The following is a 26,391-nucleotide window of genomic DNA, read 5'->3' as shown; positions in this document are numbered from 1 at the left end:
CCCATGAACACTCTGCAATTCACTTAGTACTTGTTTCAATGACCTGCCTAGTTAACCTGCAAAATTTCACACATTGTCAACACGATGCTCTCTTCTATATTCAATAGTTTAGTTCCCTGACCGGGAATCGAACCCGGGCCGCGGCGGTGAGAGCGCCGAATCCTAGCCACTAGACCATCAGGGACAGCTGAGATGGTTTTAAAGGCATCTGCTCAGGAATTTCTGGCCTTTAAAAGGAACAGAGTTGGAGTACCACCAACTACTTCTAGTGCTGGTGGCAGTGCAACTGTGAAACTGTGAATGGAAGACCATAGTTGTTAGTGTGAGCTTTCAAATAGGTTTCCACCACTGGCAGACATTTTCCTCCATCTGAGTCTATTACTTAAAGGTTTCACATTCTACTATGAGTAGGACAAAAGAACTGTGCAAACATTCATATTTCTGCACATGTTGTTGTCACTTCTGCAGGGCTTGAACTGTGGAAGCTGTTAAATTACCCCATGAACACTCTGCAATTCACTTAGTCCTTGTTTCAAAGATGGTGGTCCGACATTCTAAAAGGTGTCACATAGTTCTCTCCCCAGACAGTTCACCACCCAACCACACCCCTACACCTGTGGTATCAACCAATCACACAATAGTAGGGTGGGTCGACTACTTACCACTATCAACAGCCATTCATACCTTGACTCAGGAGACCCCAATGACCTGCCTAGTTAACCTGCAATCCTCTCAATTTGACACATTGTCAACACGATGCTGTCTTCTGTATTCAATAGTTTCGTTCCCTGACCGGGAATCGAACCCGGGCCACGGCGGTGAGAGCGCCGAATCCTAGCCACTAGACCATCAGGGACAGCTGAGATGGTTTTAAAGGCGTCTGCTCAGGAATTTCTGGCCTTTAAAAGGAACAGGAGTTGGAGTACCACCAACTACCTCTAGTGCTGGTGGCAGTGCAACTGTGAAACTGTGAAACTATGAATGGAAGACCATAGTTGTTAGTGTGAGCTTTCAAATAGGTTTCCACCACTGGCAGACATTTTCCTCCATCTCAGTCTACTACTTAAAGGTTTCACATTCTACTACGAGTAGGACAAAAGAACTGTGCAAACATTCATGTTTCTGCACATGTTGTTGTCACTTCTGCAGGGCTTGAACTGTGGAAGCTGTTAAATTACCCCATGAACACTCTGCAATTCACTTAGTACTTGTTACAATGATGGTGGTCCGACATTCTAAAAGGTGTCACATAGTTCCCTCCCCAGACAGCTCACCTCCCAACCACACCCCTACACCTGTGGTATTAACTTATCACACAATAGTACAGTGGGTTGACGACTTACAGCTATCAACAGCCATTCATACCTTAACTCAGGAGACCCCAATGACCTGCCTAGTTAACCTGCAATCCTCTCAATTTGACACATTGTCAACACGATGCTGTCTTCTGTATTCAATAGTTTCGTTCCCTGACCGGGAATCGAACCCGGGCCGCGGCGGTGAGAGCGCCGAATCCTAGCCACTAGACCATCAGGGACAGCTGAGATGGTTTTAAAGGCGTCTGCTCAGGAATTTCTGGCCTTTAAAAGGAACAGGAGTTGGAGTACCACCAACTACTTCTAGTGCTGGTGGCAGTGCAACTGTGAAACTGTGAATGGAAGACCATAGTTGTTAGTGTGAGCTTTCAAATAGGTTTCCACCACTGGCAGACATTTTCCTCCATCTGAGTCTATTACTTAAAGGTTTCACATTCTACTACGAGTAGGACAAAAGAACTGTGCAAACATTCATGTTTCTGCACATGTTGTTGTCACTTCTGCAGGGCTTGGAACTGTGGAAGCTGTTAAATTACCCCATGAACACTCTGCAATTCACTTAGTACTTGTTTCAAAGATGGTGGTCCGACATTCTAAAAGGTGTCACATAGTTCTCTCCCCAGACAGTTCACCACCCAACCACACCCCTACACCTGTGGTATTAACCAATCACACAATAGTAGGGTGGGTCGACTACTTACCACTATCAACAGCCATTCATACCTTGACTCAGGAGACCCCAATGACCTGCCTAGTTAACCTGCAATCCTCTCAATTTGACACATTGTCAACACGATGCTGTCTTCTGTATTCAATAGTTTCGTTCCCTGACCGGGAATCGAACCCGGGCCGCGGCGGTGAGAGCGCCGAATCCTAGCCACTAGACCATCAGGGACAGCTGAGATGGTTTTAAAGGCGTCTGCTCAGGAATTTCTGGCCTTTAAAAGGAACAGGAGTTGGAGTACCACCAACTACTTCTAGTGCTGGTGGCAGTGCAACTGTGAAACTGTGAATGGAAGACCATAGTTGTTAGTGTGAGCTTTCAAATAGGTTTCCACCACTGGCAGACATTTTCCTCCATCTGAGTCTATTACTTAAAAGTTTCACATTCTACTACGAGTAGGACAAAAGAACTGTGCAAACATTCATGTTTCTGCACATGTTGTTGTCACTTCTGCAGGGCTTGAACTGTGGAAGCTGTTAAATTTCCCCGTGAACACTCTGCAATTCACTTAGTACTTGTTTCAAAGATGGTGGTCCGACATTCTAAAAGGTGTCACATAGTTCTCTCCCCAGACAGTTCACCACCCAACCACACCCCTACACCTGTGGTATTAACCAATCACACAATAGTAGGGTGGGTTGACTACTTACCACTATCAACAGCCATTCATACCTTGACTCAGGAGACCCCAATGACCTTCCTAGTTAACCTGCAATCCTCTCAATTTGACACATTGTCAACACGATGCTGTCTTCTGTATTCAATAGTTTCGTTCCCTGACCGGGAATCGAACCCGGGCCGCGGCGGTGAGAGCGCCGAATCCTAGCCACTAGACCATCAGGGACAGCTGAGATGGTTTTAAAGGCGTCTGCTCAGGAATTTCTGGCCTTTAAAAGGAACAGAGTTGGAGTACCACCAACTACTTCTAGTGCTGGTGGCAGTGCAACTGTGAAACTGTGAAACTGTGAAACTATGAAACTATGAAACTATGAAACTATGAATGGAAGACCATAGTTGTTAGTGTGAGCTTTCAAATAGGTTTCCACCACTGGTAGACATTTTCCTCCATCTGAGTCTATTACTTAAAAGTTTCACATTCTACTACAAGTAGGACAAAAGAACTGTGCAAACATTCATGTTTCTGCACATGTTGTTGTCACTTCTGCAGGGCTTGGAACTGTGGAAGCTGTTAAATTACCCCATGAACACTCTGCAATTCACTTAGTACTTGTTTCAATGATGGTGGTCCGACATTCTAAAAGGTGTCACATAGTTCCCTCCCCAGACAGCTCACCACCCAACCACACCCCTACACCTGTGGTATTAACCAATCACACAATAGTAGGGTGGGTCAACGACTTACAGCTATCAAAAGCCATTCATACCTTAACTCAGGAGACCCCAATGACCTGCCTAGTTAACCTGCAATCCTCTCAATTTGACACATTGTCAACACGATGCTGTCTTCTGTATTCAATAGTTTCGTTCCCTGACCGGGAATCGAACCCGGGCCGCGGCGGTGAGAGCGCCGAATCCTAGCCACTAGACCATCAGGGACAGCTGAGATGGTTTTAAAGGCGTCTGCTCAGGAATTTCTGGCCTTTAAAAGGAACAGGAGTTGGAGTACCACCAACTACTTCTAGTGCTGGTGGCAGTGCAACTGTGAAACTGTGAATGGAAGACCATAGTTGTTAGTGTGAGCTTTCAAATAGGTTTCCACCACTGGCAGACATTTTCCTCCATCTGAGTCTATTACTTAAAGGTTTCACATTCTACTACGAGTAGGACAAAAGAACTGTGCAAACATTCATGTTTCTGCACATGTTGTTGTCACTTCTGCAGGGCTTGAACTGTGGAAGCTGTTAAATTACCCCATGAACACTCTGCAATTCACTTAGTACTTGTTTCAAAGATGGTGGTCCGACATTCTAAAAGGTGTCACATAGTTCTCTCCCCAGACAGTTCACCACCCAACCACACCCCTACACCTGTGGTATTAACCAATCACACAATAGTAGGGTGGGTCGACTACTTACCACTATCAACAGCCATTCATACCTTGACTCAGGAGACCCCAATGACCTGCCTAGTTAACCTGCAATCCTCTCAATTTGACACATTGTCAACACGATGCTGTCTTCTGTATTCAATAGTTTCGTTCCCTGACCGGGAATCGAACCCGGGCCGCGGCGGTGAGAGCGCCGAATCCTAGCCACTAGACCATCAGGGACAGCTGAGATGGTTTTAAAGGCGTCTGCTCAGGAATTTCTGGCCTTTAAAAGGAACAGGAGTTGGAGTACCACCAACTACTTCTAGTGCTGGTGGCAGTGCAACTGTGAAACTGTGAATGGAAGACCATAGTTGTTAGTGTGAGCTTTCAAATAGGTTTCCACCACTGGCAGACATTTTCCTCCATCTGAGTCTATTACTTAAAAGTTTCACATTCTACTATGAGTAGGACAAAAGAACTGTGCAAACATTCATGTTTCTGCACATGTTGTTGTCACTTCTGCAGGGCTTGAACTGTGGAAGCTGTTAAATTACCCCATGAACACTCTGCAATTCACTTAGTACTTGTTTCAATGACCTGCCTAGTTAACCTGCAAAATTTCACACATTGTCAACACGATGCTCTCTTCTATATTCAATAGTTTAGTTCCCTGACCGGGAATCGAACCCGGGCCGGGGTGGTGAGAGCGCCGAATCCTAGCCACTAGACCATCAGGGACAGCTGAGATGGTTTTAGAGGCGTCTGCTCAGGAATTTCTGGCCTTTAAAAGGAACAGGAGTTGGAGTACCACCAACTACTTCTAGTGCTGGTGGCAGTGCAACTGTGAAACTGTGAAACTGTGAATGTAAGACCATAGTTGTTAGTGTGAGCTTTCAAATAGGTTTCCACCACTGGCAGACATTTTCCTCCATCTGAGTGTATTACTTAAAAGTTTCACATTCTACTACGAGTAGGACAAAAGAACTGTGCAAACATTCATGTTTCTGCACATGTTGTTGTCACTTCTGCAGGGCTTGAACTGTGGAAGCTGTTAAATTACCCCATGAACACTCTGCAATTCACTTAGTACTTGTTTCAAAGATGGTGGTCCGACATTCTAAAAGGTGTCACATAGTTCTCTCCCCAGACAGTTCACCACCCAACCACACCCCTACACCTGTGGTATTAACCAATCACACAATAGTAGGGTGGGTTGACTACTTACCACTATCAACAGCCATTCATACCTTGACTCAGGAGACCCCAATGACCTTCCTAGTTAACCTGCAATCCTCTCAATTTGACACATTGTCAACACGATGCTGTCTTCTGTATTCAATAGTTTCGTTCCCTGACCGGGAATCGAACCCGGGCCGCGGCGGTGAGAGCGCCGAATCCTAGCCACTAGACCATCAGGGACAGCTGAGATGGTTTTAAAGGCGTCTGGTCAGGAATTTCTGGCCTTTAAAAGGAACAGAGTTGGAGTACCACCAACTACTTCTAGTGCTGGTGGCAGTGCAACTGTGAAACTGTGAAACTGTGAAACTGTGAAACTATGAAACTATGAAACTATGAATGGAAGACCATAGTTGTTAGTGTGAGCTTTCAAATAGGTTTCCACCACTGGCAGACATTTTCCTCCATCTGAGTCTATTACTTAAAAGTTTCACATTCTACTACAAGTAGGACAAAAGAACTGTGCAAACATTCATGTTTCTGCACATGTTGTTGTCACTTCTGCAGGGCTTGGAACTGTGGAAGCTGTTAAATTACCCCATGAACACTCTGCAATTCACTTAGTACTTGTTTCAATGATGGTGGTCCGACATTCTAAAAGGTGTCACATAGTTCCCTCCCCAGACAGCTCACCACCCAACCACACCCCTACACCTGTGGTATTAACCAATCACACAATAGTAGGGTGGGTCAACGACTTACAGCTATCAAAAGCCATTCATACCTTAACTCAGGAGACCCCAATGACCTGCCTAGTTAACCTGCAATCCTCTCAATTTGACACATTGTCAACACGATGCTGTCTTCTGTATTCAATAGTTTCGTTCCCTGACCGGGAATCGAACCCGGGCCGCGGCGGTGAGAGCGCCGAATCCTAGCCACTAGACCATCAGGGACAGCTGAGATGGTTTTAAAGGCGTCTGCTCAGGAATTTCTGGCCTTTAAAAGGAACAGGAGTTGGAGTACCACCAACTACTTCTAGTGCTGGTGGCAGTGCAACTGTGAAACTGTGAATGGAAGACCATAGTTGTTAGTGTGAGCTTTCAAATAGGTTTCCACCACTGGCAGACATTTTCCTCCATCTGAGTCTATTACTTAAATGTTTCACATTCTACTACGAGTAGGACAAAAGAACTGTGCAAACATTCATGTTTCTGCACATGTTGTTGTCACTTCTGCAGGGCTTGAACTGTGGAAGCTGTTAAATTACCCCATGAACACTCTGCAATTCACTTAGTACTTGTTTCAAAGATGGTGGTCCGACATTCTAAAAGGTGTCACATAGTTCTCTCCCCAGACAGTTCACCACCCAACCACACCCCTACACCTGTGGTATTAACCAATCACACAATAGTAGGGTGGGTCAACTACTTACCACTATCAACAGCCATTCATACCTTGACTGTGGAGACCCCAATGACCTGCCTAGTTAACCTGCAATCCTCTCAATTTGACACATTGTCAACACGATGCTGTCTTCTGTATTCAATAGTTTCGTTCCCTGACCGGGAATCGAACCCGGGCCGCGGCGGTGAGAGCGCCGAATCCTAGCCACTAGACCATCAGGGACAGCTGAGATGGTTTTAAAGGCGTCTGCTCAGGAATTTCTGGCCTTTAAAAGGAACAGGAGTTGGAGTACCACCAACTACTTCTAGTGCTGGTGGCAGTGCAACTGTGAAACTGTGAATGGAAGACCATAGTTGTTAGTGTGAGCTTTCAAATAGGTTTCCACCACTGGCAGACATTTTCCTCCATCTGAGTCTATTACTTAAATGTTTCACATTCTACTACGAGTAGGACAAAAGAACTGTGCAAACATTCATGTTTCTGCACATGTTGTTGTCACTTCTGCAGGGCTTGAACTGTGGAAGCTGTTAAATTACCCCATGAACACTCTGCAATTCACTTAGTACTTGTTTCAAAGATGGTGGTCCGACATTCTAAAAGGTGTCACATAGTTCTCTCCCCAGACAGTTCACCACCCAACCACACCCCTACACCTGTGGTATTAACCAATCACACAATAGTAGGGTGGGTCGACTACTTACCACTATCAACAGCCATTCATACCTTGACTGTGGAGACCCCAATGACCTGCCTAGTTAACCTGCAATCCTCTCAATTTGACACATTGTCAACACGATGCTGTCTTCTGTATTCAATAGTTTCGTTCCCTGACCGGGAATCGAACCCGGGCCGCGGCGGTGAGAGCGCCGAATCCTAGCCACTAGACCATCAGGGACAGCTGAGATGGTTTTAAAGGCGTCTGCTCAGGAATTTCTGGCCTTTAAAAGGAACAGGAGTTGGAGTACCACCAACTACTTCTAGTGCTGGTGGCAGTGCAACTGTGAAACTGTGAATGGAAGACCATAGTTGTTAGTGTGAGCTTTCAAATAGGTTTCCACCACTGGCAGACATTTTCCTCCATCTGAGTCTATTACTTAAAGGTTTCACATTCTACTACGAGTAGGACAAAAGAACTGTGCAAACATTCATGTTTCTGCACATGTTGTTGTCACTTCTGCAGGGCTTGAACTGTGGAAGCTGTTAAATTACCCCATGAACACTCTGCAATTCACTTAGTACTTGTTTCAAAGATGGTGGTCCGACATTCTAAAAGGTGTCACATAGTTCTCTCCCCAGACAGTTCACCACCCAACCACACCCCTACACCTGTGGTATTAACCAATCACACAATAGTAGGGTGGGTCGACTACTTACCACTATCAACAGCCATTCATACCTTAACTCAGGAGACCCCAATGACCTGCCTAGTTAACCTGCAATCCTCTCAATTTGACACATTGTCAACACGATGCTGTCTTCTGTATTCAATAGTTTCGTTCCCTGACCGGGAATCGAACCCGGGCCGCGGCGGTGAGAGCGCCGAATCCTAGCCACTAGACCATCAGGGACAGCTGAGATGGTTTTAAAGGCGTCTGCTCAGGAATTTCTGGCCTTTAAAAGGAACAGGAGTTGGAGTACCACCAACTACTTCTAGTGCTGGTGGCAGTGCAACTGTGAAACTGTGAATGGAAGACCATAGTTGTTAGTGTGAGCTTTCAAATAGGTTTCCACCACTGGCAGACATTTTCCTCCATCTGAGTCTATTACTTAAAAGTTTCACATTCTACTACGAGTAGGACAAAAGAACTGTGCAAACATTCATGTTTCTGCACATGTTGTTGTCACTTCTGCAGGGCTTGAACTGTGGAAGCTGTTAAATTACCCCATGAACACTCTGCAATTCACTTAGTACTTGTTTCAATGACCTGCCTAGTTAACCTGCAAAATTTCACACATTGTCAACACGATGCTCTCTTCTATATTCAATAGTTTAGTTCCCTGACCGGGAATCGAACCCGGGCCGCGGCGGTGAGAGCGCCGAATCCTAGCCACTAGACCATCAGGGACAGCTGAGATGGTTTTAGAGGCGTCTGCTCAGGAATTTCTGGCCTTTAAAAGGAACAGGAGTTGGAGTACCACCAACTACTTCTAGTGCTGGTGGCAGTGCAACTGTGAAACTGTGAAACTATGAATGGAAGACCATAGTTGTTAGTGTGAGCTTTCAAATAGGTTTCCACCACTGGCAGACATTTTCCTCCATCTGAGTGTATTACTTAAAAGTTTCACATTCTACTATGAGTAGGACAAAAGAACTGTGCAAACATTCATGTTTCTGCACATGTTGTTGTCACTTCTGCAGGGCTTGAACTGTGGAAGCTGTTAAATTTCCCCGTGAACACTCTGCAATTCACTTAGTACTTGTTTCAAAGATGGTGGTCCGACATTCTAAAAGGTGTCACATAGTTCTCTCCCCAGACAGTTCACCACCCAACCACACCCCTACACCTGTGGTATTAACCAATCACACAATAGTAGGGTGGGTTGACTACTTACCACTATCAACAGCCATTCATACCTTGACTCAGGAGACCCCAATGACCTTCCTAGTTAACCTGCAATCCTCTCAATTTGACACATTGTCAACACGATGCTGTCTTCTGTATTCAATAGTTTCGTTCCCTGACCGGGAATCGAACCCGGGCCGCGGCGGTGAGAGCGCCGAATCCTAGCCACTAGACCATCAGGGACAGCTGAGATGGTTTTAAAGGCGTCTGCTCAGGAATTTCTGGCCTTTAAAAGGAACAGGAGTTGGAGTACCACCAACTACCTCTAGTGCTGGTGGCAGTGCAACTGTGAAACTGTGAATGGAAGACCATAGTTGTTAGTGTGAGCTTTCAAATAGGTTTCCACCACTGGCAGACATTTTCCTCCATCTGAGTCTATTACTTAAATGTTTCACATTCTACTACGAGTAGGACAAAAGAACTGTGCAAACATTCATGTTTCTGCACATGTTGTTGTCACTTCTGCAGGGCTTGAACTGTGGAAGCTGTTAAATTACCCCATGAACACTCTGCAATTCACTTAGTACTTGTTTCAAAGATGGTGGTCCGACATTCTAAAAGGTGTCACATAGTTCTCTCCCCAGACAGTTCACCACCCAACCACACCCCTACACCTGTGGTATTAACCAATCACACAATAGTAGGGTGGGTCGACTACTTACCACTATCAACAGCCATTCATACCTTGACTGTGGAGACCCCAATGACCTGCCTAGTTAACCTGCAATCCTCTCAATTTGACACATTGTCAACACGATGCTGTCTTCTGTATTCAATAGTTTCGTTCCCTGACCGGGAATCGAACCCGGGCCGCGGCGGTGAGAGCGCCGAATCCTAGCCACTAGACCATCAGGGACAGCTGAGATGGTTTTAAAGGCGTCTGCTCAGGAATTTCTGGCCTTTAAAAGGAACAGAGTTGGAGTACCACCAACTACTTCTAGTGCTGGTGGCAGTGCAACTGTGAAACTGTGAAACTGTGAAACTATGAAACTATGAAACTATGAATGGAAGACCATAGTTGTTAGTGTGAGCTTTCAAATAGGTTTCCACCACTGGCAGACATTTTCCTCCATCTGAGTCTATTACTTAAAAGTTTCACATTCTACTACAAGTAGGACAAAAGAACTGTGCAAACATTCATGTTTCTGCACATGTTGTTGTCACTTCTGCAGGGCTTGGAACTGTGGAAGCTGTTAAATTACCCCATGAACACTCTGCAATTCACTTAGTACTTGTTTCAATGATGGTGGTCCGACATTCTAAAAGGTGTCACATAGTTCCCTCCCCAGACAGCTCACCACCCAACCACACCCCTACACCTGTGGTATTAACCAATCACACAATAGTAGGGTGGGTCAACGACTTACAGCTATCAAAAGCCATTCATACCTTAACTCAGGAGACCCCAATGACCTGCCTAGTTAACCTGCAATCCTCTCAATTTGACACATTGTCAACACGATGCTGTCTTCTGTATTCAATAGTTTCATTCCCTGACCGGGAATCGAACCCGGGCCGCGGCGGTGAGAGCGCCGAATCCTAGCCACTAGACCATCAGGGACAGCTGAGATGGTTTTAAAGGCGTCTGCTCAGGAATTTCTGGCCTTTAAAAGGAACAGGAGTTGGAGTACCACCAACTACTTCTAGTGCTGGTGGCAGTGCAACTGTGAAACTGTGAATGGAAGACCATAGTTGTTAGTGTGAGCTTTCAAATAGGTTTCCACCACTGGCAGACATTTTCCTCCATCTGAGTCTATTACTTAAATGTTTCACATTCTACTACGAGTAGGACAAAAGAACTGTGCAAACATTCATGTTTCTGCACATGTTGTTGTCACTTCTGCAGGGCTTGAACTGTGGAAGCTGTTAAATTACCCCATGAACACTCTGCAATTCACTTAGTACTTGTTTCAAAGATGGTGGTCCGACATTCTAAAAGGTGTCACATAGTTCTCTCCCCAGACAGTTCACCACCCAACCACACCCCTACACCTGTGGTATTAACCAATCACACAATAGTAGGGTGGGTCGACTACTTACCACTATCAACAGCCATTCATACCTTGACTGTGGAGACCCCAATGACCTGCCTAGTTAACCTGCAATCCTCTCAATTTGACACATTGTCAACACGATGCTGTCTTCTGTATTCAATAGTTTCGTTCCCTGACCGGGAATCGAACCCGGGCCGCGGCGGTGAGAGCGCCGAATCCTAGCCACTAGACCATCAGGGACAGCTGAGATGGTTTTAAAGGCGTCTGCTCAGGAATTTCTGGCCTTTAAAAGGAACAGGAGTTGGAGTACCACCAACTACTTCTAGTGCTGGTGGCAGTGCAACTGTGAAACTGTGAATGGAAGACCATAGTTGTTAGTGTGAGCTTTCAAATAGGTTTCCACCACTGGCAGACATTTTCCTCCATCTGAGTCTATTACTTAAAGGTTTCACATTCTACTACGAGTAGGACAAAAGAACTGTGCAAACATTCATGTTTCTGCACATGTTGTTGTCACTTCTGCAGGGCTTGAACTGTGGAAGCTGTTAAATTACCCCATGAACACTCTGCAATTCACTTAGTACTTGTTTCAAAGATGGTGGTCCGACATTCTAAAAGGTGTCACATAGTTCTCTCCCCAGACAGTTCACCACCCAACCACACCCCTACACCTGTGGTATTAACCAATCACACAATAGTAGGGTGGGTCGACTACTTACCACTATCAACAGCCATTCATACCTTAACTCAGGAGACCCCAATGACCTGCCTAGTTAACCTGCAATCCTCTCAATTTGACACATTGTCAACATGATGCTGTCTTCTGTATTCAATAGTTTCGTTCCCTGACCGGGAATCGAACCCGGGCCGCGGCGGTGAGAGCGCCGAATCCTAGCCACTAGACCATCAGGGACAGCTGAGATGGTTTTAAAGGCGTCTGCTCAGGAATTTCTGGCCTTTAAAAGGAACAGGAGTTGGAGTACCACCAACTACTTCTAGTGCTGGTGGCAGTGCAACTGTGAAACTGTGAATGGAAGACCATAGTTGTTAGTGTGAGCTTTCAAATAGGTTTCCACCACTGGCAGACATTTTCCTCCATCTGAGTCTATTACTTAAAAGTTTCACATTCTACTACGAGTAGGACAAAAGAACTGTGCAAACATTAATGTTTCTGCACATGTTGTTGTCACTTCTGCAGGGCTTGAACTGTGGAAGCTGTTAAATTACCCCATGAACACTCTGCAATTCACTTAGTACTTGTTTCAATGACCTGCCTAGTTAACCTGCAAAATTTCACACATTGTCAACACGATGCTGTCTTCTATATTCAATAGTATAGTTCCCTGACCGGGAATCGAACCCGGGCCGCGGCGGTGAGAGCGCCGAATCCTAGCCACTAGACCATCAGGGACAGCTGAGATGGTTTTAGAGGCGTCTGCTCAGGAATTTCTGGCCTTTAAAAGGAACAGGAGTTGGAGTACCACCAACTACTTCTAGTGCTGGTGGCAGTGCAACTGTGAAACTGTGAAACTGTGAATGTAAGACCATAGTTGTTAGTGTGAGCTTTCAAATAGGTTTCCACCACTGGCAGACATTTTCCTCCATCTGAGTGTATTACTTAAAAGTTTCACATTCTACTATGAGTAGGACAAAAGAACTGTGCAAACATTCATGTTTCTGCACATGTTGTTGTCACTTCTGCAGGGCTTGAACTGTGGAAGCTGTTAAATTTCCCCGTGAACACTCTGCAATTCACTTAGTACTTGTTTCAAAGATGGTGGTCCGACATTCTAAAAGGTGTCACATAGTTCTCTCCCCAGACAGTTCACCACCCAACCACACCCCTACACCTGTGGTATTAACCAATCACACAATAGTAGGGTGGGTCGACTACTTACCACTATCAACAGCCATTCATACCTTGACTCAGGAGACCCCAATGACCTGCCTAGTTAACCTGCAATCCTCTCAATTTGACACATTGTCAACACGATGCTGTCTTCTGTATTCAATAGTTTCGTTCCCTGACCGGGAATCGAACCCGGGCCGCGGCGGTGAGAGCGCCGAATCCTAGCCACTAGACCATCAGGGACAGCTGAGATGGTTTTAAAGGCGTCTGCTCAGGAATTTCTGGCCTTTAAAAGGAACAGAGTTGGAGTACCACCAACTACTTCTAGTGCTGGTGGCAGTGCAACTGTGAAACTGTGAAACTGTGAAACTATGAAACTATGAAACTATGAATGGAAGACCATAGTTGTTAGTGTGAGCTTTCAAATAGGTTTCCACCACTGGCAGACATTTTCCTCCATCTGAGTCTATTACTTAAAAGTTTCACATTCTACTACAAGTAGGACAAAAGAACTGTGCAAACATTCATGTTTCTGCACATGTTGTTGTCACTTCTGCAGGGCTTGGAACTGTGGAAGCTGTTAAATTACCCCATGAACACTCTGCAATTCACTTAGTACTTGTTTCAATGATGGTGGTCCGACATTCTAAAAGGTGTCACATAGTTCCCTCCCCAGACAGCTCACCACCCAACCACACCCCTACACCTGTGGTATTAACCAATCACACAATAGTAGGGTGGGTCAACGACTTACAGCTATCAAAAGCCATTCATACCTTAACTCAGGAGACCCCAATGACCTGCCTAGTTAACCTGCAATCCTCTCAATTTGACACATTGTCAACACGATGCTCTCTTCTGTATTCAATGGTTTAGTTCCCTGACCGGGAATCGAACCCGGGCCGCGGCGGTGAGAGCGCCGAATCCTAGCCACTAGACCATCAGGGACAGCTGAGATGGTTTTAAAGGCGTCTGCTCAGGAACTTCTGGCCTTTAAAAGGAACAGGAGTTGGAGTACCACCAACTACTTCTAGTGCTGGTGGCAGTGCAACTGTGAAACTGTGAAACTATGAAACTATGAATGGAAGACCATAGTTGTTAGTGTGAGCTTTCAAATAGGTTTCCACCACTGGCAGACATTTTCCTCCATCTGAGTCTATTACTTAAAGGTTTCACATTCTACTACGAGTAGGACAAAAGAACTGTGCAAACATTCAAGTTTCTGCACATGTTGTTGTCACTTCTGCAGGGCTTGAACTGTGGAAGCTGTTAAATTACCCCATGAACACTCTGCAATTCACTTAGTACTTGTTACAATGATGGTGGTCCGACATTCTAAAAGGTGTCACATAGTTCCCTCCCCAGACAGCTCACCTCCCAACCACACCCCTACACCTGTGGTATTAACTTATCACACAATAGTACAGTGGGTTGACGACTTACAGCTATCAACAGCCATTCATACCTTAACTCAGGAGACCCCAATGACCTGCCTAGTTAACCTGCAATCCTCTCAATTTGACACATTGTCAACACGATGCTCTCTTCTGTATTCAATAGTTTAGTTCCCTGACCGGGAATCGAACCCGGGCCGCGGCGGTGAGAGCGCCGAATCCTAGCCACTAGACCATCAGGGACAGCTGAGATGGTTTTAAAGGCGTCTGCTCAGGAACTTCTGGCCTTTAAAAGGAACAGGAGTTGGAGTACCACCAACTACTTCTAGTGCTGGTGGCAGTGCAACTGTGAAACTGTGAAACTATGAATGGAAGACCATAGTTGTTAGTGTGAGCTTTCAAATAGGTTTCCACCACTGGCAGACATTTTCCTCCATCTGAGTCTATTACTTAAAGGTTTCACATTCTACTACGAGTAGGACAAAAGAACTGTGCAAACATTCATGTTTCTGCACATGTTGTTGTCACTTCTGCAGGGCTTGAACTGTGGAAGCTGTTAAATTACCCCATGAACACTCTGCAATTCACTTAGTACTTGTTACAATGATGGTGGTCCGACATTCTAAAAGGTGTCACATAGTTCCCTCCCCAGACAGCTCACCTCCCAACCACACCCCTACACCTGTGGTATTAACTTATCACACAATAGTACAGTGGGTTGACGACTTACAGCTATCAACAGCCATTCATACCTTAACTCAGGAGACCCCAATGACCTGCCTAGTTAACCTGCAATCCTCTCAATTTGACACATTGTCAACACAATGCTCTCTTCTGTATTCAATAGTTTAGTTCCCTGACCGGGAATCGAACCCGGGCCGTGGCGGTGAGAGCGCCGAATCCTAGCCACTAGACCATCAGGGACAGCTGAGATGGTTTTAAAGGCGTCTGCTCAGGAATTTCTGGCCTTTAAAAGGAACAGAGTTGGAGTACCACCAACTACTTCTAGTGCTGGTGGCAGTGCAACTGTGAAACTGTGAAACTATGAAACTATGAAACTATGAAACTATGAAACTATGAATGGAAGACCATAGTTGTTAGTGTGAGCTTTCAAATAGGTTTCCACCACTGGCAGACATTTTCCTCCATCTGAGTCTATTACTTAAAAGTTTCACATTCTACTACAAGTAGGACAAAAGAACTGTGCAAACATTCATGTTTCTGCACATGTTGTTGTCACTTCTGCAGGGCTTGGAACTGTGGAAGCTGTTAAATTACCCCATGAACACTCTGCAATTCACTTAGTACTTGTTTCAATGATGGTGGTCCGACATTCTAAAAGGTGTCACATAGTTCCCTCCCCAGACAGCTCACCACCCAACCACACCCCTACACCTGTGGTATTAACCAATCACACAATAGTAGGGTGGGTCAACGACTTACAGCTATCAAAAGCCATTCATACCTTAACTCAGGAGACCCCAATGACCTGCCTAGTTAACCTGCAATCCTCTCAATTTGACACATTGTCAACACGATGCTCTCTTCTGTATTCAATAGTTTAGTTCCCTGACCGGGAATCGAACCCGGGCCGCGGCGGTGAGAGCGCCGAATCCTAGCCACTAGACCATCAGGGACAGCTGAGATGGTTCTAAAGGCGTCTGCTCAGGAACTTCTGGCCTTTAAAAGGAACAGGAGTTGGAGTACCACCAACTACTTCTAGTGCTGGTGGCAGTGCAACTGTGAAACTGTGAAACTATGAATGGAAGACCATAGTTGTTAGTGTGAGCTTTCAAATAGGTTTCCACCACTGGCAGACATTTTCCTCCATCTGAGTCTATTACTTAAAGGTTTCACATTCTACTACGAGTAGGACAAAAGAACTGTGCAAACATTCATGTTTCTGCACATGTTGTTGTCACTTCTGCAGGGCTTGAACTGTGGAAGCTGTTAAATTACCCCATGAACACTCTGCAATTCACTTAGTACTTGTTACAATGATGGTGGTCCGACATTCTAAAAGGTGTCACATAGTTCCCTCCCCAGACAGCTCACCTCCCAACCACACCCCTACACCTGTGGTATTAACTTATCACACAATAGTACAGTGGGTTGACGACTTACAGCTATCAACAGCCATTCATACCTTAACTCAGGAGACCCCAATGACCTGCCTAGTTAACCTGCAATCCTCTCAATTTGACACATTGTCAACACAATGCTCTCTTCTGTATTCAATAGTTTAGTTCCCTGACCGGGAATCGAACCCGGGCCGTGGCGGTGAGAGCGCCGAATCCTAGCCACTAGACCATCAGGGACAGCTGAGATGGTTTTAAAGGCGTCTGCTCAGGAATTTCTGGCCTTTAAAAGGAACAGAGTTGGAGTACCACCAACTACTTCTAGTGCTGGTGGCAGTGCAACTGTGAAACTGTGAAACTATGAAACTATGAAACTATGAAACTATGAATGGAAGACCATAGTTGTTAGTGTGAGCTTTCAAATAGGTTTCCACCACTGGCAGACATTTTCCTCCATCTGAGTCTATTACTTAAAAGTTTCACATTCTACTACAAGTAGGACAAAAGAACTGTGCAAACATTCATGTTTCTGCACATGTTGTTGTCACTTCTGCAGGGCTTGGAACTGTGGAAGCTGTTAAATTACCCCATGAACACTCTGCAATTCACTTAGTACTTGTTTCAATGATGGTGGTCCGACATTCTAAAAGGTGTCACATAGTTCCCTCCCCAGACAGCTCACCACCCAACCACACCCCTACACCTGTGGTATTAACCAATCACACAATAGTAGGGTGGGTCAACGACTTACAGCTATCAAAAGCCATTCATACCTTAACTCAGGAGACCCCAATGACCTGCCTAGTTAACCTGCAATCCTCTCAATTTGACACATTGTCAACACGATGCTCTCTTCTGTATTCAATAGTTTAGTTCCCTGACCGGGAATCGAACCCGGGCCGCGGCGGTGAGAGCGCCGAATCCTAGCCACTAGACCATCAGGGACAGCTGAGATGGTTTTAAAGGCGTCTGCTCAGGAACTTCTGGCCTTTAAAAGGAACAGGAGTTGGAGTACCACCAACTACTTCTAGTGCTGGTGGCAGTGCAACTGTGAAACTGTGAAACTATGAATGGAAGACCATAGTTGTTAGTGTGAGCTTTCAAATAGGTTTCCACCACTGGCAGACATTTTCCTCCATCTCAGTCTACTACTTAAAGGTTTCACATTCTACTACGAGTAGGACAAAAGAACTGTGCAAACATTCATGTTTCTGCACATGTTGTTGTCACTTCTGCAGGGCTTGAACTGTGGAAGCTGTTAAATTACCCCATGAACACTCTGCAATTCACTTAGTACTTGTTACAATGATGGTGGTCCGACATTCTAAAAGGTGTCACATAGTTCCCTCCCCAGACAGCTCACCTCCCAACCACACCCCTACACCTGTGGTATTAACTTATCACACAATAGTACAGTGGGTTGACGACTTACAGCTATCAACAGCCATTCATACCTTAACTCAGGAGACCCCAATGACCTGCCTAGTTAACCTGCAATCCTCTCAATTTGACACATTGTCAACACGATGCTCTCTTCTGTATTCAATAGTTTAGTTCCCTGACCGGGAATCGAACCCGGGCCGCGGCGGTGAGAGCGCCGAATCCTAGCCACTAGACCATCAGGGACAGCTGAGATGGTTCTAAAGGCGTCTGCTCAGGAACTTCTGGCCTTTAAAAGGAACAGGAGTTGGAGTACCACCAACTACTTCTAGTGCTGGTGGCAGTGCAACTGTGAAACTGTGAAACTATGAATGGAAGACCATAGTTGTTAGTGTGAGCTTTCAAATAGGTTTCCACCACTGGCAGACATTTTCCTCCATCTGAGTCTATTACTTAAAAGTTTCACATTCTACTACAAGTAGGACAAAAGAACTGTGCAAACATTCATGTTTCTGCACATGTTGTTGTCACTTCTGCAGGGCTTGGAACTGTGGAAGCTGTTAAATTACCCCATGAACACTCTGCAATTCACTTAGTACTTGTTTCAATGATGGTGGTCCGACATTCTAAAAGGTGTCACATAGTTCCCTCCCCAGACAGCTCACCACCCAACCACACCCCTACACCTGTGGTATTAACCAATCACACAATAGTAGGGTGGGTCAACGACTTACAGCTATCAAAAGCCATTCATACCTTAACTCAGGAGACCCCAATGACCTGCCTAGTTAACCTGCAATCCTCTCAATTTGACACATTGTCAACACGATGCTCTCTTCTGTATTCAATAGTTTAGTTCCCTGACCGGGAATCGAACCCGGGCCGCGGCGGTGAGAGCGCCGAATCCTAGCCACTAGACCATCAGGGACAGCTGAGATGGTTTTAAAGGCGTCTGCTCAGGAATTTCTGGCCTTTAAAAGGAACAGAGTTGGAGTACCACCAACTACTTCTAGTGCTGGTGGCAGTGCAACTGTGAAACTGTGAAACTGTGAAACTATGAAACTATGAAACTATGAAACTATGAATGGAAGACCATAGTTGTTAGTGTGAGCTTTCAAATAGGTTTCCACCACTGGCAGACATTTTCCTCCATCTGAGTCTATTACTTAAAAGTTTCACATTCTACTACAAGTAGGACAAAAGAACTGTGCAAACATTCATGTTTCTGCACATGTTGTTGTCACTTCTGCAGGGCTTGGAACTGTGGAAGCTGTTAAATTACCCCATGAACACTCTGCAATTCACTTAGTACTTGTTTCAATGATGGTGGTCCGACATTCTAAAAGGTGTCACATAGTTCCCTCCCCAGACAGCTCACCACCCAACCACACCCCTACACCTGTGGTATTAACCAATCACACAATAGTAGGGTGGGTCAACGACTTACAGCTATCAAAAGCCATTCATACCTTAACTCAGGAGACCCCAATGACCTGCCTAGTTAACCTGCAATCCTCTCAATTTGACACATTGTCAACACGATGCTCTCTTCTGTATTCAATAGTTTAGTTCCCTGACCGGGAATCGAACCCGGGCCGCGGCGGTGAGAGCGCCGAATCCTAGCCACTAGACCATCAGGGACAGCTGAGATGGTTTTAAAGGCGTCTGCTCAGGAATTTCTGGCCTTTAAAAGGAACAGGAGTTGGAGTACCACCAACTACTTCTAGTGCTGGTGGCAGTGCAACTGTGAAACTGTGAATGGAAGACCATAGTTGTTAGTGTGAGCTTTCAAATAGGTTTCCACCACTGGCAGACATTTTCCTCCATCTGAGTCTATTACTTAAAAGTTTCACATTCTACTACGAGTAGGACAAAAGAACTGTGCAAACATTCATGTTTCTGCACATGTTGTTGTCACTTCTGCAGGGCTTGAACTGTGGAAGCTGTTAAATTACCCCATGAACACTCTGCAATTCACTTAGTACTTGTTACAATGATGGTGGTCCGACATTCTAAAAGGTGTCACATAGTTCCCTCCCCAGACAGCTCACCTCCCAACCACACCCCTACACCTGTGGTATTAACTTATCACACAATAGTACAGTGGGTTGACGACTTACAGCTATCAACAGCCATTCATACCTTAACTCAGGAGACCCCAATGACCTGCCTAGTTAACTTGCAATCCTCTCAATTTGACACATTGTCAACACGATGCTCTCTTCTGTATTCAATAGTTTAGTTCCCTGACCGGGAATCGAACCCGGGCCGCGGCGGTGAGAGCGCCGAATCCTAGCCACTAGACCATCAGGGACAGCTGAGATGGTTTTAAAGGCGTCTGCTCAGGAACTTCTGGCCTTTAAAAGGAACAGGAGTTGGAGTACCACCAACTACTTCTAGTGCTGGTGGCAGTGCAACTGTGAAACTGTGAAACTATGAATGGAAGACCATAGTTGTTAGTGTGAGCTTTCAAATAGGTTTCCACCACTGGCAGACATTTTCCTCCATCTCAGTCTACTACTTAAAGGTTTCACATTCTACTACGAGTAGGACAAAAGAACTGTGCAAACATTCATGTTTCTGCACATGTTGTTGTCACTTCTGCAGGGCTTGAACTGTGGAAGCTGTTAAATTACCCCATGAACACTCTGCAATTCACTTAGTACTTGTTACAATGATGGTGGTCCGACATTCTAAAAGGTGTCACATAGTTCCCTCCCCAGACAGCTCACCTCCCAACCACACCCCTACACCTGTGGTATTAACTTATCACACAATAGTACAGTGGGTTGACGACTTACAGCTATCAACAGCCATTCATACCTTAACTCAGGAGACCCCAATGACCTGCCTAGTTAACCTGCAATCCTCTCAATTTGACACATTGTCAACACGATGCTGTCTTCTGTATTCAATAGTTTCGTTCCCTGACCGGGAATCGAACCCGGGCCGCGGCGGTGAGAGCGCCGAATCCTAGCCACTAGACCATCAGGGACAGCTGAGATGGTTTTAAAGGCGTCTGCTCAGGAATTTCTGGCCTTTAAAAGGAACAGGAGTTGGAGTACCACCAACTACCTCTAGTGCTGGTGGCAGTGCAACTGTGAAACTGTGAAACTATGAATGGAAGACCATAGTTGTTAGTGTGAGCTTTCAAATAGGTTTCCACCACTGGCAGACATTTTCCTCCATCTGAGTCTATTACTTAAAAGTTTCACATTCTACTACAAGTAGGACAAAAGAACTGTGCAAACATTCATGTTTCTGCACATGTTGTTGTCACTTCTGCAGGGCTTGGAACTGTGGAAGCTGTTAAATTACCCCATGAACACTCTGCAATTCACTTAGTACTTGTTTCAATGATGGTGGTCCGACATTCTAAAAGGTGTCACATAGTTCCCTCCCCAGACAGCTCACCACCCAACCACACCCCTACACCTGTGGTATTAACCAATCACACAATAGTAGGGTGGGTCAACGACTTACAGCTATCAAAAGCCATTCATACCTTAACTCAGGAGACCCCAATGACCTGCCTAGTTAACCTGCAATCCTCTCAATTTGACACATTGTCAACACGATGCTCTCTTCTGTATTCAATAGTTTAGTTCCCTGACCGGGAATCGAACCCGGGCCGCGGCGGTGAGAGCGCCGAATCCTAGCCACTAGACCATCAGGGACAGCTGAGATGGTTTTAAAGGCGTCTGCTCAGGAATTTCTGGCCTTTAAAAGGAACAGGAGTTGGAGTACCACCAACTACTTCTAGTGCTGGTGGCAGTGCAACTGTGAAACTGTGAATGGAAGACCATAGTTGTTAGTGTGAGCTTTCAAATAGGTTTCCACCACTGGCAGACATTTTCCTCCATCTGAGTCTATTACTTAAAAGTTTCACATTCTACTACGAGTAGGACAAAAGAACTGTGCAAACATTAATGTTTCTGCACATGTTGTTGTCACTTCTGCAGGGCTTGAACTGTGGAAGCTGTTAAATTACCCCATGAACACTCTGCAATTCACTTAGTACTTGTTACAATGATGGTGGTCCGACATTCTAAAAGGTGTCACATAGTTCCCTCCCCAGACAGCTCACCTCCCAACCACACCCCTACACCTGTGGTATTAACTTATCACACAATAGTACAGTGGGTTGACGACTTACAGCTATCAACAGCCATTCATACCTTAACTCAGGAGACCCCAATGACCTGCCTAGTTAACCTGCAATCCTCTCAATTTGACACATTGTCAACACGATGCTCTCTTCTGTATTCAATAGTTTAGTTCCCTGACCGGGAATCGAACCCGGGCCGCGGCGGTGAGAGCGCCGAATCCTAGCCACTAGACCATCAGGGACAGCTGAGATGGTTTTAAAGGCGTCTGCTCAGGAACTTCTGGCCTTTAAAAGGAACAGGAGTTGGAGTACCACCAACTACTTCTAGTGCTGGTGGCAGTGCAACTGTGAAACTGTGAAACTATGAATGGAAGACCATAGTTGTTAGTGTGAGCTTTCAAATAGGTTTCCACCACTGGCAGACATTTTCCTCCATCTGAGTGTATTACTTAAAAGTTTCACATTCTACTACAAGTAGGACAAAAGAACTGTGCAAACATTCATGTTTCTGCACATGTTGTTGTCACTTCTGCAGGGCTTGAACTGTGGAAGCTGTTAAATTACCCCATGAACACTCTGCAATTCACTTAGTACTTGTTTCAATGATGGTGGTCCGACATTCTAAAAGGTGTCACATAGTTCCCTCCCCAGACAGCTCACCACCCAACCACACCCCTACACCTGTGGTATTAACCAATCACACAATAGTAGGGTGGGTCAACGACTTACAGCTATCAAAAGCCATTCATACCTTAACTCAGGAGACCCCAATGACCTGCCTAGTTAACCTGCAATCCTCTCAATTTGACACATTGTCAACACGATGCTCTCTTCTGTATTCAATAGTTTAGTTCCCTGACCGGGAATCGAACCCGGGCCGCGGCGGTGAGAGCGCCGAATCCTAGCCACTAGACCATCAGGGACAGCTGAGATGGTTTTAAAGGCGTCTGCTCAGGAACTTCTGGCCTTTAAAAGGAACAGGAGTTGGAGTACCACCAACTACTTCTAGTGCTGGTGGCAGTGCAACTGTGAAACTGTGAAACTATGAATGGAAGACCATAGTTGTTAGTGTGAGCTTTCAAATAGGTTTCCACCACTGGCAGACATTTTCCTCCATCTCAGTCTACTACTTAAAGGTTTCACATTCTACTACGAGTAGGACAAAAGAACTGTGCAAACATTCATGTTTCTGCACATGTTGTTGTCACTTCTGCAGGGCTTGAACTGTGGAAGCTGTTAAATTACCCCATGAACACTCTGCAATTCACTTAGTACTTGTTACAATGATGGTGGTCCGACATTCTAAAAGGTGTCACATAGTTCCCTCCCCAGACAGCTCACCTCCCAACCACACCCCTACACCTGTGGTATTAACTTATCACACAATAGTACAGTGGGTTGACGACTTACAGCTATCAACAGCCATTCATACCTTAACTCAGGAGACCCCAATGACCTGCCTAGTTAACCTGCAATCCTCTCAATTTGACACATTGTCAACACGATGCTGTCTTCTGTATTCAATAGTTTCGTTCCCTGACCGGGAATCGAACCCGGGCCGCGGCGGTGAGAGCGCCGAATCCTAGCCACTAGACCATCAGGGACAGCTGAGATGGTTTTAAAGGCGTCTGCTCAGGAATTTCTGGCCTTTAAAGGGAACAGAGTTGGAGTACCACCAACTACTTCTAGTGCAGGTGGCAGTGCAACTGTGAAACTGTGAAACTGTGAAACTGTGAAACTATGAAACTATGAAACTATGAATGGAAGACCATAGTTGTTAGTGTGAGCTTTCAAATAGGTTTCCACCACTGGCAGACATTTTCCTCCATCTGAGTCTATTACTTAAAGGTTTCACATTCTACTATGAGTAGGACAAAAGAACTGTGCAAACATTCATGTTTCTGCACATGTTGTTGTCACTTCTGCAGGGCTTGAACTGTGGAAGCTGTTAAATTACCCCATGAACACTCTGCAATTCACTTAGTACTTGTTTCAAAGATGGTGGTCCGACATTCTAAAAGGTGTCACATAGTTCTCTCCCCCAGACAGTTCACCACCCAACCACACCTGTGGTATTAACCAATCACACAATAGTAGGGTGGGTCGACTACTTACCACTATCAACAGCCATTCATACCTTGACTCAGGAGACCCCAATGACCTGCCTAGTTAACCTGCAATCCTCTCAATTTGACACATTGTCAACACAATGCTCTCTTCTGTATTCAATAGTTTCGTTCCCTGACCGGGAATCGAACCCGGGCCGCGGCGGTGAGAGCGCCGAATCCTAGCCACTAGACCATCAGGGACAGCTGAGATGGTTTTAAAGGCGTCTGCTCAGGAATTTCTGGCCTTTAAAAGGAACAGGAGTTGGAGTACCACCAACTACTTCACTCTATCACTCTACTCAACCTTCGAAATCCAAATAAATGGCTAAAAATTGTTTATTGCATGAGCCGGGATGCACACCAGCCGTGGATTGTTTAGTTAAACGGCCCTAAACACTTTCCCATTCAATCTCTATGGTAGTGCTTAACCACTATGGACATAATGCCCCTCTCGGCCACTGAACACTCTTCCAAATTTTCCATCAACTTCAGTGACTGAAGAACAACAAACTACAGCAGATGTCGCTCTACAACTACTTTACACGTTAGGTGTTTTTTTCAGTAAAGGTAAGAGACTGTTTGACCAAAGACCAGATAAATGATGGGCAGATGTGTGTGTCACAGTGTCTCTTTGTTTTTTTACTGAATGACATCAATCTCTGTTCTTTTCTGTTACTGTGTTTGTATCTTATATTACTAGCATGTTATTATACAAGCATATTGTCATTTTTAACTCTGTCGCACACTTGTGTTTTACAACAATATGATTCATACATGATTTTTGATGATATATAGGATATATGTCTTGGCTTAGACTAATAAACTCTAAAGAAAATCATTATATCTATCCATGTGAATGTGTACAAATAAAGTCTATTGTTGTCTTCAGGCCTCAGCCCCCTCCACTGTCCCCAGCAGAGTGGGAGGACTGTCAAAGTTTTATTTTCCCCGTAACAATTTCTACACTGTGGCCCATATGTGTTTTTCAGCATGTAAATGGAATAGAAAGTAAATAGAGGAGGTAAATAGTAAACTGCTTGTTATTGAACCATTGATCTACATCCTGAGACCTCCTCTGCCCCTCATACACCTGAACAACCACACAGTAAGAATTTTCATATGGCTAATCTCAAGTATTATTGGGCCCCAAATGTGTCCTTTATTGTACAGTAAATGAGAAGAATAAAAAGAGTAATGTGTTGTTTCCCCACCGACACTCAGACCAGCCCCTCATACATCTGAGCCACGACCAACCCAGAGAAGTTAGAGAAATCCAAAATTTGACATTTGAGTTTGATATGTGAGGAAGGAAGTTGTTGAATGCAGCTAAAGATTATGTAAATAAAACGTTAACTCGTTTGAGAACACTTCTGCTTGAAGCGCTCAGGCTAGATTTTGTTGTTGTTTTACAACAAAGAGAAAAACACTTCTTTCACCAAAAACACCACGCCGCTTCATAATGTCATCTAAATATTTGCTCTGTTTTCATTGTTTAGATCCCTGGCAGAAGAAGTTACATATTGTGCATTTAAGTATTACTGTGCCACAAATTTGTACCGTCTATAATAAGGAGAATAAATGTTATTGCACTCAGACCAGCCTCTTGTACGCCTGAGCCACCACACAGTAAGATGATTTCATAACGTCTCTTAAGATTTCATTCTTCGCCCAAAATATTTTCATTTCTTATGCAATTTACATGTCTAAACGACTACATGTCACCAATTATGGTGTTGCCTTTTTCATCCTTATTCCCTCAGCTAAGCCTTCTGCTGTTGCACCCCCACGGTCTCAGACACCAGATCAGGATATAAAAAGTTGGACCCTGACCTGAGCTTCAGTCTCTTGGACTGTGGCCTGGGTTCTGCTATATACTCAAGCCAGGAAAAAGTTGAGAAGTTCTCAACACATGTTCCACATGTAAACAGACACACAGATTTCTGGAATTATTAAATAGATAAATACATAGATTGATTACATATTCATTGTTAAATGGAGCATATTCTGTTTGTAAATTGTGTCACGTCCTGTTGTATGTTGCTTTTAAGTAAAAATCTTGTTTCACCTTTTGGAAACAGCTTGCCCCGTATTTGTTATCAATGTTTATTGAGGCTTTTAATTCAGGTATACTCCCTCAAACTTTAAGCCAGGCATCTATTTCGTTACTCCTGAAAAAAGGTACATGGCTCATATCGCCCCATTAGTATGCTGAAAGTAGATTTAAAATTTTTGTTTAAGCTGCTAGCTCGACCCTTAGAGTCCATTCTTCCTTCTATTTTATCTCTAGACCAAATTGGGTTTAT

At 44.9% G+C, this 26,391-nt stretch overlaps 36 non-coding genes across 36 annotated transcripts; all 36 read right to left on the bottom strand.

The window, feature by feature from the left end:
• Window positions 1-112: 112 nt before the first annotated feature.
• trnae-cuc (transfer RNA glutamic acid (anticodon CUC)) lies at window positions 113-184 on the bottom strand. The gene has a single exon. It is a non-coding gene; the product is annotated as a tRNA-Glu (tRNA).
• A 600-nt stretch (window positions 185-784) lies between these two features.
• Window positions 785-856, bottom strand: trnae-cuc (transfer RNA glutamic acid (anticodon CUC)). Its single transcript has one exon. It is a non-coding gene; the product is annotated as a tRNA-Glu (tRNA).
• A 609-nt stretch (window positions 857-1,465) lies between these two features.
• trnae-cuc (transfer RNA glutamic acid (anticodon CUC)) lies at window positions 1,466-1,537 on the bottom strand. Its single transcript has one exon. It is a non-coding gene; the product is annotated as a tRNA-Glu (tRNA).
• Window positions 1,538-2,139: 602 nt separating this feature from the next.
• trnae-cuc (transfer RNA glutamic acid (anticodon CUC)) lies at window positions 2,140-2,211 on the bottom strand. Its single transcript has one exon. It is a non-coding gene; the product is annotated as a tRNA-Glu (tRNA).
• A 601-nt stretch (window positions 2,212-2,812) lies between these two features.
• trnae-cuc (transfer RNA glutamic acid (anticodon CUC)) lies at window positions 2,813-2,884 on the bottom strand. Its single transcript has one exon. It is a non-coding gene; the product is annotated as a tRNA-Glu (tRNA).
• Window positions 2,885-3,525: 641 nt separating this feature from the next.
• Window positions 3,526-3,597, bottom strand: trnae-cuc (transfer RNA glutamic acid (anticodon CUC)). The gene has a single exon. It is a non-coding gene; the product is annotated as a tRNA-Glu (tRNA).
• Window positions 3,598-4,198: 601 nt separating this feature from the next.
• Window positions 4,199-4,270, bottom strand: trnae-cuc (transfer RNA glutamic acid (anticodon CUC)). The gene has a single exon. It is a non-coding gene; the product is annotated as a tRNA-Glu (tRNA).
• Window positions 4,271-5,377: 1,107 nt separating this feature from the next.
• trnae-cuc (transfer RNA glutamic acid (anticodon CUC)) lies at window positions 5,378-5,449 on the bottom strand. Its single transcript has one exon. It is a non-coding gene; the product is annotated as a tRNA-Glu (tRNA).
• A 641-nt stretch (window positions 5,450-6,090) lies between these two features.
• trnae-cuc (transfer RNA glutamic acid (anticodon CUC)) lies at window positions 6,091-6,162 on the bottom strand. Its single transcript has one exon. It is a non-coding gene; the product is annotated as a tRNA-Glu (tRNA).
• Window positions 6,163-6,763: 601 nt separating this feature from the next.
• Window positions 6,764-6,835, bottom strand: trnae-cuc (transfer RNA glutamic acid (anticodon CUC)). The gene has a single exon. It is a non-coding gene; the product is annotated as a tRNA-Glu (tRNA).
• A 601-nt stretch (window positions 6,836-7,436) lies between these two features.
• trnae-cuc (transfer RNA glutamic acid (anticodon CUC)) lies at window positions 7,437-7,508 on the bottom strand. The gene has a single exon. It is a non-coding gene; the product is annotated as a tRNA-Glu (tRNA).
• Window positions 7,509-8,109: 601 nt separating this feature from the next.
• Window positions 8,110-8,181, bottom strand: trnae-cuc (transfer RNA glutamic acid (anticodon CUC)). Its single transcript has one exon. It is a non-coding gene; the product is annotated as a tRNA-Glu (tRNA).
• A 426-nt stretch (window positions 8,182-8,607) lies between these two features.
• On the bottom strand, window positions 8,608-8,679 carry trnae-cuc (transfer RNA glutamic acid (anticodon CUC)). The gene has a single exon. It is a non-coding gene; the product is annotated as a tRNA-Glu (tRNA).
• A 609-nt stretch (window positions 8,680-9,288) lies between these two features.
• trnae-cuc (transfer RNA glutamic acid (anticodon CUC)) lies at window positions 9,289-9,360 on the bottom strand. The gene has a single exon. It is a non-coding gene; the product is annotated as a tRNA-Glu (tRNA).
• Window positions 9,361-9,961: 601 nt separating this feature from the next.
• Window positions 9,962-10,033, bottom strand: trnae-cuc (transfer RNA glutamic acid (anticodon CUC)). The gene has a single exon. It is a non-coding gene; the product is annotated as a tRNA-Glu (tRNA).
• A 633-nt stretch (window positions 10,034-10,666) lies between these two features.
• Window positions 10,667-10,738, bottom strand: trnae-cuc (transfer RNA glutamic acid (anticodon CUC)). Its single transcript has one exon. It is a non-coding gene; the product is annotated as a tRNA-Glu (tRNA).
• A 601-nt stretch (window positions 10,739-11,339) lies between these two features.
• trnae-cuc (transfer RNA glutamic acid (anticodon CUC)) lies at window positions 11,340-11,411 on the bottom strand. Its single transcript has one exon. It is a non-coding gene; the product is annotated as a tRNA-Glu (tRNA).
• A 601-nt stretch (window positions 11,412-12,012) lies between these two features.
• Window positions 12,013-12,084, bottom strand: trnae-cuc (transfer RNA glutamic acid (anticodon CUC)). Its single transcript has one exon. It is a non-coding gene; the product is annotated as a tRNA-Glu (tRNA).
• Window positions 12,085-12,510: 426 nt separating this feature from the next.
• Window positions 12,511-12,582, bottom strand: trnae-cuc (transfer RNA glutamic acid (anticodon CUC)). Its single transcript has one exon. It is a non-coding gene; the product is annotated as a tRNA-Glu (tRNA).
• A 609-nt stretch (window positions 12,583-13,191) lies between these two features.
• On the bottom strand, window positions 13,192-13,263 carry trnae-cuc (transfer RNA glutamic acid (anticodon CUC)). Its single transcript has one exon. It is a non-coding gene; the product is annotated as a tRNA-Glu (tRNA).
• Window positions 13,264-13,896: 633 nt separating this feature from the next.
• On the bottom strand, window positions 13,897-13,968 carry trnae-cuc (transfer RNA glutamic acid (anticodon CUC)). Its single transcript has one exon. It is a non-coding gene; the product is annotated as a tRNA-Glu (tRNA).
• A 617-nt stretch (window positions 13,969-14,585) lies between these two features.
• On the bottom strand, window positions 14,586-14,657 carry trnae-cuc (transfer RNA glutamic acid (anticodon CUC)). The gene has a single exon. It is a non-coding gene; the product is annotated as a tRNA-Glu (tRNA).
• Window positions 14,658-15,266: 609 nt separating this feature from the next.
• Window positions 15,267-15,338, bottom strand: trnae-cuc (transfer RNA glutamic acid (anticodon CUC)). Its single transcript has one exon. It is a non-coding gene; the product is annotated as a tRNA-Glu (tRNA).
• A 641-nt stretch (window positions 15,339-15,979) lies between these two features.
• trnae-cuc (transfer RNA glutamic acid (anticodon CUC)) lies at window positions 15,980-16,051 on the bottom strand. The gene has a single exon. It is a non-coding gene; the product is annotated as a tRNA-Glu (tRNA).
• Window positions 16,052-16,660: 609 nt separating this feature from the next.
• On the bottom strand, window positions 16,661-16,732 carry trnae-cuc (transfer RNA glutamic acid (anticodon CUC)). Its single transcript has one exon. It is a non-coding gene; the product is annotated as a tRNA-Glu (tRNA).
• A 633-nt stretch (window positions 16,733-17,365) lies between these two features.
• trnae-cuc (transfer RNA glutamic acid (anticodon CUC)) lies at window positions 17,366-17,437 on the bottom strand. Its single transcript has one exon. It is a non-coding gene; the product is annotated as a tRNA-Glu (tRNA).
• A 609-nt stretch (window positions 17,438-18,046) lies between these two features.
• Window positions 18,047-18,118, bottom strand: trnae-cuc (transfer RNA glutamic acid (anticodon CUC)). Its single transcript has one exon. It is a non-coding gene; the product is annotated as a tRNA-Glu (tRNA).
• A 610-nt stretch (window positions 18,119-18,728) lies between these two features.
• On the bottom strand, window positions 18,729-18,800 carry trnae-cuc (transfer RNA glutamic acid (anticodon CUC)). Its single transcript has one exon. It is a non-coding gene; the product is annotated as a tRNA-Glu (tRNA).
• Window positions 18,801-19,441: 641 nt separating this feature from the next.
• On the bottom strand, window positions 19,442-19,513 carry trnae-cuc (transfer RNA glutamic acid (anticodon CUC)). The gene has a single exon. It is a non-coding gene; the product is annotated as a tRNA-Glu (tRNA).
• Window positions 19,514-20,114: 601 nt separating this feature from the next.
• On the bottom strand, window positions 20,115-20,186 carry trnae-cuc (transfer RNA glutamic acid (anticodon CUC)). Its single transcript has one exon. It is a non-coding gene; the product is annotated as a tRNA-Glu (tRNA).
• Window positions 20,187-20,795: 609 nt separating this feature from the next.
• trnae-cuc (transfer RNA glutamic acid (anticodon CUC)) lies at window positions 20,796-20,867 on the bottom strand. The gene has a single exon. It is a non-coding gene; the product is annotated as a tRNA-Glu (tRNA).
• A 610-nt stretch (window positions 20,868-21,477) lies between these two features.
• On the bottom strand, window positions 21,478-21,549 carry trnae-cuc (transfer RNA glutamic acid (anticodon CUC)). The gene has a single exon. It is a non-coding gene; the product is annotated as a tRNA-Glu (tRNA).
• A 601-nt stretch (window positions 21,550-22,150) lies between these two features.
• On the bottom strand, window positions 22,151-22,222 carry trnae-cuc (transfer RNA glutamic acid (anticodon CUC)). The gene has a single exon. It is a non-coding gene; the product is annotated as a tRNA-Glu (tRNA).
• Window positions 22,223-22,831: 609 nt separating this feature from the next.
• Window positions 22,832-22,903, bottom strand: trnae-cuc (transfer RNA glutamic acid (anticodon CUC)). Its single transcript has one exon. It is a non-coding gene; the product is annotated as a tRNA-Glu (tRNA).
• A 609-nt stretch (window positions 22,904-23,512) lies between these two features.
• Window positions 23,513-23,584, bottom strand: trnae-cuc (transfer RNA glutamic acid (anticodon CUC)). The gene has a single exon. It is a non-coding gene; the product is annotated as a tRNA-Glu (tRNA).
• A 633-nt stretch (window positions 23,585-24,217) lies between these two features.
• Window positions 24,218-24,289, bottom strand: trnae-cuc (transfer RNA glutamic acid (anticodon CUC)). Its single transcript has one exon. It is a non-coding gene; the product is annotated as a tRNA-Glu (tRNA).
• Window positions 24,290-26,391: the final 2,102 nt, after the last annotated feature.

The sequence above is a fragment of the Paralichthys olivaceus genome, chromosome 2 (genome assembly GCF_024713975.1).
Source record: "Paralichthys olivaceus isolate ysfri-2021 chromosome 2, ASM2471397v2, whole genome shotgun sequence".
Taxonomy (NCBI): domain Eukaryota; kingdom Metazoa; phylum Chordata; class Actinopteri; order Pleuronectiformes; family Paralichthyidae; genus Paralichthys; species Paralichthys olivaceus.
Note: the sequence above shows the minus strand (reverse complement) of the source record. Positions and strands in the feature narration are given on the sequence as shown.